Source organism: Octodon degus, unplaced genomic scaffold, assembly GCF_000260255.1.
Source record: "Octodon degus isolate 3935 unplaced genomic scaffold, OctDeg1.0 scaffold00367, whole genome shotgun sequence".
Classification (NCBI taxonomy): Eukaryota; Metazoa; Chordata; class Mammalia; order Rodentia; family Octodontidae; genus Octodon; species Octodon degus.
In genome coordinates, this window is record NW_004524943.1 from 58,961 (window position 1) to 70,365 (window position 11,405).

At 34.9% G+C, this 11,405-nt stretch overlaps 1 pseudogene; it reads left to right on the plus strand.

The window, feature by feature from the left end:
- Positions 1–4,029: 4,029 nt before the first annotated feature.
- LOC101560607 overlaps positions 4,030–11,405 on the plus strand; it is a 24,550-nt pseudogene continuing 17,174 nt past the window's right edge.

The following is an 11,405-nucleotide window of genomic DNA, read 5'->3' on the forward strand; positions in this document are numbered from 1 at the left end:
AGAAATCTATGGCTTCTTCATAATCACATTCCTTGTGCATAATCAGGCTTTGTCAAATGTTCTTCTTACATCATTTCCAAAAACCTTATGGCTTTCCAAAAAAATATTTAGCACCATTTTAAATACACAGTTGTCAGTAATTAGTTTCCAATCTCATTACATACAATGAAGCACATAGTGACTTAGACTTACATGCTTGATTCAGAAATACATACCTAGAACCTTTCATACTGTTCAGAAAGTCTCTCATAGATTTATGTTCACTTTCTGCATTAAAGTTCAGATTGCCAAAGAGATACCAAAAACTATGTAAATATTCCTCATAGAATTTCTAATTTTTAGTAACCAGAGTTTATAAATAAATTCTTGTTATGAAAAGTACATAATTCCTCTGAGTGATCAAACTGATAATTAGTTCAGTGCAGAAAAAAATGCTATCTTTAGATCATCTGTAATCCCTGTCATTTCTTCTTTCTTTTCCTGAAATAACAGATGCATTTCCCATAGAACTCCCAAATGTATTTACTTCCTTACGGTGTTATTTGTTGTATCCTGGTTAGTATTAATGAGAAGATTCTTACTCTTACTGTGTTGATCTTACTCTTATAGCATTGCAAATGCTTCATGTATTTGGGAGCTCTAAAGTTTGGCACATATATAATTATTACTGCTAATGTTCTTGGTTAAGTAGCCCTCTTATCATTTCATAATGTCTTTGGCATCTCAAAACCTTTTAAATCAATTGTATTGAAGATGAGCATAGTGTTCCCTGCTCTCTTCTGGTTGCTCCTTGAACCAGACAACTTTTCATCCACTTATTTTCATGTCTATGTGTCATTAGGCCTAAAGTGAATCTCCTGTAGATAGTATAAAGCTGTTTTATCCCATCGTTGTATCACCCAGTATTTGTCTTTACTTGTGGGAGTTCAATCACTTGATTTACAGGATTTACATAGAGAGAAAAGTTTCCTACTGTCATTTTGCTAATAGCTTCCTGTATGTCATATGGCGTTTTCATCTCTCCACTGTTATTGCCTTCTTTAAAATATCAAGGATTTTTTTGCAACTGATATGATTTGATTATCTTGCCATTTCCTTTTGTGTGTGTTCATTAGATGTGTTTTTGTACTCATCTATACAGTTACATAAAACACTTTAGAGTTTCAAATATTTTTATTAAACTGAAACAACACAATTTTAATTTCAAATAAAACTATAATCTTTTTAGCTTCCATTCCCACATTACCATATATATTTATTTCACAAATTCCATAGATTTATAGTATTACTAATATATTCAGCATTAAATCATGCTCCCCAACCTTAATTTTTGGGGTTTTTTTATGTTATCAGCACATTTGCCTGCAGTACAGGCAGTTGATAGCCATCTTGGGGGTTGGGTCTGTGTATATACTACGGCTTGTTTCTTTTCTTCTTTGCTTCTCTTACCCCAACTCAAATTCTCATATCCTGACTTTCATTCTTGTTGTTATTACTAATATCAACTCATGTCACATAATTTTACATTCACTGAAGATTTTAGGTTCCTCATGACATGTCTTTATCTACTTATTTTCTTTTCCCTCTTCTTCACTCCTCCCCCTTGCTCCCTTGGACCTCTTCCTTGCTATAAGAGATTCATCCCTTTTCCCCCTTCTATCCATCCTTTATTTTTACTTTTGTACTTTGTCTCACTCAGAGGAAAGATGCATTTTCTATTTAAGCCTGAGGATCTAGTTTATTTTGCTTAACACTGTATTTTTTCAGGTGCATCCACTTATCTAAAATTACTATCAATCTTTAAAGGTAAAGTGCTGGGAAAACTTGATTTACATTTTCAGAAAATTAAAACTGGACCTCCATCTCTCACTACATGCTAAATTAAAGTCAAAATTGATCAAATATCTAAACATTTAAATGGAAATATCAAAAAGGTAACAAACTTGAAGACAGAGGTATAGCAAAATATTTGCTACACATAAACAAAATTGTAGAAGGAATGACAACAAATGGTAACCAGAAAACTGCACAGCAAAAAATATTCAACTTTATTTTTGCAGGATAGTTTTATGAGATTCCCGTTTTGCTTGACTTTTCTCTTTTTCCTTTCCTTTCCTTTCCTTTCTTTTCCTTTCCTTTCCTTCCTTTCCTTTCCTTTCCTTTCCTTTCCTTTCCTTTCCTTTCCTTTCCTTTCCTTTCCTTTCCTTTCCTTTCCTTTCCTTTCTATTATCTCATCCCCATATCATCTATTCTATAGTTTCTTCTGCAAAGCCAACTAATAACATGATGGAAATTTGTTTTGAAAAATCATTTTTTCCAGATTATATCTTTATCCTTAAATTTATATAGTTAAGTTACAATCTATATCAGTTTTTTTCTCTTTGAATTTATTCTAGTTGAAGTCTTTTAGATCCTCACATCTAATTTTTTTCTTTTTTTTTTTTTTTTTTAGGGAACCAGGATTGAACTCAGGCCCTTGCACTTGCCAGGGAAGCACTTATTTTACTTGTTTTCCAATTCACTGATTTATTCTTCTTTCTGACAAACTGGGTTTGAGTCTTAGACATTACTTTTCAGTTACATGGCTTCAATTTGCTCAGGCATCGCTTCCCTCATTTTACAGGGTCAATCTATGATCTCTCTTTATGCAATCAGCAAGCTCACACAGTCATTCCAGTTCTTTGTTAGGCGGTTCTTCCACCTTCCTTCCTTCCTGGCCAGTGTTTGGAGTTTTGCTTATCTGACTAGGCCATGCTTCTCTGCTTTTTGTAAGCCTTGTACTTTTTTCCTGGTATATGAGAATTTAAAATATCAACCACGACCTTTTCAATCATTGTGTACTGGCTTTGAACAAAAAGATTGGCCTTCACACATTTTTGCGCACCTTTCCTACCTTTTCTGATATCTGATTGCCCGGATGTTTCTCTGTGAAGCTGTAGCTCTCTGTTTCCATCGGTTCCAAAACCTAGTGCTTGTTCAAATTTGCTCCCAAGCAAGTATGAAAAAAAAGGAAAGAAAGAAAAAACAAACAAACAAAGAACATCCTTCAGGTAGCCTTAAAATAAGACAGAATGTTACACTATTAGATACCTTCTATTTTCCATTCTAGCAAGGATTTCTGCTGAGATTCCCTTCTGGTTGTCCTGTATTACACCCCACTAGGCAAAAAGCATACAGCTTTCTACTAGACATTATGAATTATTCTACTTTTTTCACTGTAACCATCTCTTGGTTCTGTAATGATCTGAGTATACTGACATACTGGTTTCTAGTTTTCTCCAAGATGTAGTCTGGCCCTTTAACTAGAAATATCTATTGGGAAAGGAGGACCAGTAACACCTGGGAATCAAGCATCAGCATATTACTTCCCTTAGTACTCAAGAGAGTAATCCCAGGCCTGGGATTACTGGCTGGGCAGCTTTGCAAATTAGTACTAGTATCACGCTATCGACCAAACAATTCATATTCCAAGTCTGGAAAGTACAGGATCCGTTAGACTGGAAGGTGAGAAAAAATTATTAATATTTTTGAACTAAACTTATATTTTTGAACCAAAGTATAATTTTTCAGAGCTTTCCCTTTTCTCAAGAAGGTTTATTTTCTCTCCAGCAGCAATGATAGATACCCCATGTCAAGGACATCCATTTTTTTCATCACAAGTATGACCCAAACTCAGAATCTTGTGATCTATAAAGACAGAGATGTGGTTAATCCTGATGTAATGATTTCTGAAATAAAAGTGAATATTAATTATTTTCATATTTATATCTTTTTTTACTTCCATTACAGGATGACAAAATAGGAGCAGAGTGATTAAACAACTTCTGTTGGAAAGAGAATAAGTAATGGTACATACTTAATTATAGTAATTTAGAAATACCTCTGGACAAATGTGCTGTCCCATGTCTTTCCGTACTTCCTGTAGGTGGAAGATACTTTATTAGGAAGTCCCTGGTTTATGAGCAATAGAACAGTGACCTTTCTCCTAGATACAGTCAGACCTCTCTGAACATCAGCAGAAGCTACCACATGTCTGCTGGATATTGCAACATTTGTGCTGCTGTGTGCTTACTGTACAGTGAGAGAGTTATGGCAGTGCAGTGCTCCATCAGAGCCCAGGTTGTCCAAAAGCAAGAGGAAAACAGCGGTGATGTGGAGGGACTGCTAAGAGGTACAGAACCGTGGAACAATAACCATGGAAACCAAAGCGGAAATGAGAGACGGGGCTGGGGTGAAAACACGATAGACGCTGCTGGCTCTCGTGTGTGCCAGGTGTCCTGAGGCGTATACCACGATCTTAAAGTCACTGTAAAGGGAAAGGGTTGTTTTCAGTACTTGTGTGTATTTGTGTGCGTGTGTGTGTGTGTGTTACATTGTTTACTTTTGTTGAAGGTATAAGCCCTAATTTGTGAGACTTACGCATGAGTCTGACCTAGAAAGGTTCTCCCAGGATGGAATTCCTTCCTAAATCAAAGACTTCTTGTACTAGGATCTGAATCTGCTGTCCAGAAATGACTGCACAGGCCTTCACTGCAGAGACCTTCCAGGTCTCTGCGCCCTCAATGCATAGCTTTCTTTTCTTTCATTCTCTTTAAACTTTTAAACAAGACATAAGAAGGTACATTTACCTTGACATCTGAACAGGACTTTCCTCCTCCTTCATGTCTTCTGACTTTACCTATGAACAAGAAAAAATAGTACATTCAGAATAATTCCAGTCTCTTTAATTCAGGGATTATGACAAAAAAAGTTTTTAGAAGATTTGAGGGATTTTAATAAATGTAACTCTAATCTATGCCTTGAAATAAAAGCTACACCTGAGACAGATTTTGCTTTGTTTTGTTTTATATTTTATCATTCTTCTCCTTCTATATTTTATGATATTTTGAGCATACTGGCCTGCTTTGGAACATATCCTCAATATTTGAAGTAGCTCTTTAACTCTTTATAGGAAGGATTTTAATAGGTTCAATTTTTGACCAAGGTTTAGACAGCCAGACTGTTCATTTAGTCTGTGAGACCACGTTTTCCTGGTAGGACACTGAAGTTTGCCTGTCATGCCAAACTGAACCTTAGTCTGACAGTGAGCCCATTTTAGAAATATTCACAGATGAATTAAAAATTACTTTTAAATGTCCTAATTCTGCTTATAAAGTATACTGACACACCCCTTTACATCTGCACTCTTGTCCCATGTTCAAGGACTTGACTACAGCAGCACTTGAATTACAGTGGACAGTCCTAGTAAGGTTCACTACTAATGCGTATAAAATTCTCTTGTAGCCATCTGAGGACAGCTGATCTGGGGTGAAATCAACCCAAATGTGCGTGTTCTCTGTCTCTTTTAATTATGTCATTAAATTAGACTATTCAGGTTTCTCTGAGGGTGATTTCAAGACTAATAGAACAGGACTCTAAAGCAATTATTATTATTATTATTGTTATTATTATTATTATTATTATTGTTGTTGTATTTGGTATAGGGGCTCAATACTCAGCTCGGACTCACAGTGATCCTGTTTTAAGCCTCACAAGTGCTGGGATTTCTGGGATTGCAGGTGTGGCCCACCCAGCCTGGCCTCAGTGGCTAGCTCTGCACACCCAGGGGTGGGGCCAATTCTGCATGTGTTGCCGGTGATCAAATCCCACTCCCTGTACTTGCCTGAGCAGGTTCTTAGCCCACTGAGCTATCTTGCTGGCACATTGAATTTTTTTAAAAGAGAATAATATATATGTATGTATATATATGAAATATATATATATATATATATATATATGAAAGGATACAGGATTTCACTAAACAATGAAATAGTAATTCAATAACAGTTATTTCATTGCATATTGTTGTCTTCAAATTAGTTGTTCAGATTACCATGAACAATTTGTTTAAAAAGTTATAAAAATTAAAAGGAAAAAATTAAACATTGTCTGCTCTTTTCAACAGGCCAGCATAAATCAGCAATACTATTATCCAAGCCATCCTGTATGTATACATAGATATATTTCTCTCCTTCCTTTCTTTTTGCACTTTCCTGAATCCCAGTTTCTCATTCCTTTGGGACAGATTCTTTCCCTTTCACAGTATCTATCATACCTTTCCATATTTATTTACTCTTTTAGGTTCTAGCACTGAACAATAGGATGTTTACACATGTGGCTCTACGTGCTATATTTCTCTAAGAAAAAAAAAACAAAACACCATAACATTATCAAAGATCAAGAGCTGGGAAGCACCTTCAACCTATAGGATAGAGTACATATGAAATACAGATTTCTGAATAGCCATATAATGTGAAACATCTTGATTATATATTGATGTGCATAATTTTTTGTGTTTAGTACAGGGTCTACTGGGTCTACAGGGTCTCCCTACAGAGATCGGATTCATAGAGATCCACGAGTGTTCAGCCTCCCAAAAGCTGGGATTACGGGCACACACTACCACGTCCAGTCTCAACTGCTGTCTCAGCGCACCCTGGGGGCTGGGCTGGCATGGCAGGCCAGGGATCAAACCCCAGCCACTACATCAGCCTAAGCAGGTGCATTAATCTGCTGAGCTATTTGGCTGACCCCATATATAGATACACATACTTTTAAAAATAACAGTTCATTTAGTTCATTCCCTTCAATATAAACACAAATAAATAGAACAATAGCTAACCAACTTGTCACTTAGAAAAAAAATGTTGTTGTGTTTCTCAGAGGCAGGTATATTTCTAATGTTCAAGGTTTGACAGATGAGGAGTGTGCTAAATTTTAGTTCTTTCTTATTTTCTCACTTGTAAGTGTCCTACAATGAACAAATCATACTAGCATGTATAAATTTTATTCTATTTTGATGTTTTATTATTTTCTCAAACAGACTTTATTCTCAAGGTGAAATGGGGCACATACGTATACAGTGAAAACGTTGCTGTTGTGAAACAGATTTGCATGTCCATCTACTGAAGGACATGCAACCAGACACACAGGTGCATTGTACAACAACAAAAATGATAAATGAATTCTTAACAACCTGGTGATGCCTGGAGTTGAGTTTGGTAGTATGTAAATTCCTGTGCCATTTTCTTTAAAATGCATTTTTTAAATAAATGAATCACTAATAGCACAGCCAGAATAGGATCTTTTTCTTTGAAAGAGCATTATTCTTTGTTACTATGGAAACTATCTGTTCTTCCCGAGCAGCTCTCGGAGTCCTCTTTTCTCTCTCGCTGTATGTTTTACTGCTCAGATGCCATTGCTGCAAGGTTGTGTCTGTCTCTGCTCTAGCTTTGATTGAGTGAAGTTGTATGACCTTCCTGGGTCTAGAATCATCATTTTTTAAAATCTAGACTATTTCTTATCAAAAAAGGAAAATTTAGATAATCTATTGGTTTTTCTTCTTATGTCTTTAATTTTTGGATGGCAATTTATTATACTTCAAATATATATTGTAAGAAAGTACATAAAATAATTGTAAGGCATTAGAATACCATGGAATACTATTGGAATACTTTGCAAGACTACCTCATGTACCCTCTACTTCCCATTTTATGTAGGTGGAAACATTTGGAAATATGAGATCACAGTCTAAATTCTCGGTTCAGTTTTGGTTACAGATAAATGATACATATAAGGTAAATGTAGACAGGGTAATGCAGAGTGTGGCAGCAATGAATGTTTAAATAGAATTAAGATAAAGCTTTCAATTATTTGTACAAGTGGTCTACCTTAATATGACTATTGGTTCTTTGGAGCATAACTGAATGACATTATTATTTGAGATGGGTAAGCTTAGGTGTCAATTTATCTAGATTATGGTGACCAGTTCTTTGGTCAAGAACAAATCTACATAATTACCTACAGATTTTATAAGTATAATTAACATTTCTAAGCAGTGTATTGTAGGGAAAGAAGATATTCTATATAATGTGTGAGTAGCCTTCCTGTAAGGAGCTGAAGGACTCCCTGGCAACACCAGAGTTTTCCAGAAGGAATTCTACCTCGAGACTGTGATAAAAATTCTACCTAAAATTTCTAAATTCCAGTCTGCCATGAAAGTTTTTCATTTATAGTCTCTCGCAATTTCCTCAACCAACTTGCTAAAGTAAATATCTTTTTAGATATAATTATACTCCAGTGGTTCAAATTTTCTGGAGCAATGTGAAAAATAATATTGTATTGACACAAAACTGTAAGAAAGATTTTATTCAAAGATTTTATTCTGATGGGGAAGAAGGCATAGGCTCAGCTCTGAATAAAAACACAGGCAAGAGTGAATAAATCACCAAGGTGCACAGGGAAGAAATCAATGTTAGGATAATTTCTAATGGGCATGCAAGGTACAGGGATTTTTCCTAAATCTATGGCAGATTCTCACTGGCCAGAATGATCAAAGATCAGGGGTGTAGAATGAGTGAATTTAGCAGATAGCCCAGGGATCGAATTGCGGAGTGGGGAGATTCTTGCTACACTGGATTAGCAGGATTCTTGCTACAATCAGACTTCTCAAGGACATATGAAGGTACTGAACACTGGGGCTCAGGACCAAATTGGACTCAGGCTCTTGACCTAACTTTGGTCAGAAAGAATATGGCAAAAACTTTACTGAAGCAGTAAGAAATCTTCCCCAAAAATATCTTCAGCTCTGCACATAGAAAAGCAGAAACACATTTTAGTCTTTTAACATAACATGAAACATGACATGAAGTATAAATCTTGAATAGTTTCTGTATGTACACAAAAGCTTGAGAAGTCCAACTCTCCTATGAATAGTCGTTTAGTCCAAGGAATATTTTGGAATTTTTGAGATATCTAATTGCTTACAGTAAGTAGAAATTTTGTGTGTAAGCAGATGATTGCAGGGTAATTTTATTTTTGAGGCAGGCTGTATTTTCAATATATTTCTGAGTTTTAAACTTATTATGCATAATACTAAACTATATTATGATATCAAATAACAGCATTCTACATCATTAAATATTTCTTTAGGAGATTGCAGCTAGATTACTACCTTAAAAACTGTGATCTCACCTACAACTATCATTTTAAAATGCTTAGAACTGGAACTGAATATAAGAGCAGATAAAACTTTATTAGAAAAATCTACAAAAATTGAACTCATTTAAATACAGGCACATCAATCTAAGGACTGGCTTAATAGTATGTAAGAAGACAAGGGTACTAAAGGCTGCAGCTATATATACTCATTTATGCACCTCTATCTCTAACAATGAACCATTTCCACTATCAAGATGAAGAGGTAATAATGGTGTCAAGGTATCCCATGTAAATGAATCTCAAAGGCATTGTAAAAACACATAATAGAAATGACTTTCTCACCTAGTAAATGACTTTCTAAAAGACCAGTTGTGGCACAAAATTCAATTATTGCAAATCTGAGTTTCTTCCCTCTTTCCTAGTTAGTATGTCTTTTTTGTTTCCTTGACAATAGACTAGTGTTTGTAAAGCTGTAATGGAGAAAAAAAAAAAAATACTTGATGAAACCTGATAGAAGGAATGAAGAAATGGAGTATACAATATTATGTTATAAATTTCTCACTGTTTGAACCAGTAGAGTTTATTTCTAAGAAAATGAAGGATCACAGGCTGCATGTACATTCATTATGTTACATCTTAACAGAGTATATGAATAAATGAGTTTTGTGTTAACCTCATACTTTCCTGTGCAGTAATTGAGATCCCAAATATTCACTAAAAATAACAGCTCTGTAAGTGGTATGAAGTCACCATCTGTACGATTTAATGTATAGAGCAGACTACTTAGAAAAAATTCCATTACAAAAACATAAAAATGTATCTAACTTTCCACTGCAGAAGAAGTGAATAGAATTAAAATGTGAACATGAACCATTATACGCAAATAAGTATAATTTGCACAGTTTAAAGGCTTGAGTTTTTTAAATGATGGAGCCTCTCATGGTATTATTTTTGGAATAAAATATAATATATTGCATAATTTTAACCTAGTATGAACCCTTTTCTGTAAATAGGTGATATACATTCCTGCAGGTGCTATGCAACTGTGATGTAGTCAGAGGACTCTCCTAATTGTAAAATAAAGGTTTTCTCTTCTCCACTAAGTTGAGGCCTGGCTTTAGTTCATTTCCAAGTGTGATGTGGGCAGAAATGATACAGGTATTGCCGTAGAAAGTCTAATGGACCGTCTTTATATATTTTTTTTCTTTTTCTCTGCCCTGCTGGTGATAGAGGGTGTATATGTGGTAGGTTGAGGGGACTGTGCAGAGTAGTGAATGCTGCATACAATCCAGGTGCGGGACATCCTCTCAGGACATGTACTACCAATGAAAATAATTCTTTTGTTGCAAGTTGCTAATATTATTGGGTTTGTACCAAAGTCTAACTTAGTCAAATCTGTTACCTGCATATACACTGGAAAAATCTATTGCCAAATTAGAACATTTTCTATACTATCTAGAATTCTGCTAAGATACAGAAGATATTTCTAAATTTATTTTTCTTATCTTTCCATTTTCAGTATACTTCACATTTCTAGGCTAGAGAAATAGCTTAGCAGTCTAAGTGCCTGCCTGGCAAGTACAAGAACCTGGGTTCGATCCCCAGTACCACATGCCATGCGGGTCCCAAGCACCAAATTGGCCACTAAAACCAGGCATAGTGGTACATGTCTGTAATCCCAGCTCTGGGGAGGCTGAGACAGGAGGATCACTATGAGTCTTAGCTGCATAGCAAGACCCTGTACCAAATAAATAGACAAATGATTTTTAAAAATTAAAAAAAATACAGATTTCACATTTCTGCTTCTGGAATACTTACTGTCCATTTGTACTGCCTCACTCTGTTGATTGTGCTTGCTCCAGTTCCAACACAAACTGTTCAATGAAATTTTATTTAATCCAACCAGATGGAAGTGATAAATATTTCTGAAAATATAATTCTCCTTAAGAGAAGTATTTTCTCCTTTACATTATTGTATTACGTACATAGGAAATATTATATACCCCAATTTTTTTAAAGAAAGTATACATTTCTTACATTGAACTCAAATACTTAATTAGGCTTTGCTATTTCTGTTTTATACATACTCTAAATGAAAATACCATGTTATAATAATATTCATAAGTAAATTAGTGATTGAGAATAGACATTGCCTATATAAAAGTATTATCTGTCTTCTCACTGCAAATCGGAATCATTTCTACTCACTAATCTGCAATTTCATAGACAGGTAGCACTGCACACTGATTCAGAAATTGTACAGATTAAAATATCTGCTAATTACCACTCTTGAAGTTGTTTGTGGAATAATTAAACACATAGGCTTTTTATTATTTTACTAAATATTTACATATGCTTAATTAAAACAGCCAAATATAGAACATTTATTTTAATACAGAAACTGATCATCTTTTAAGAAAAAATTT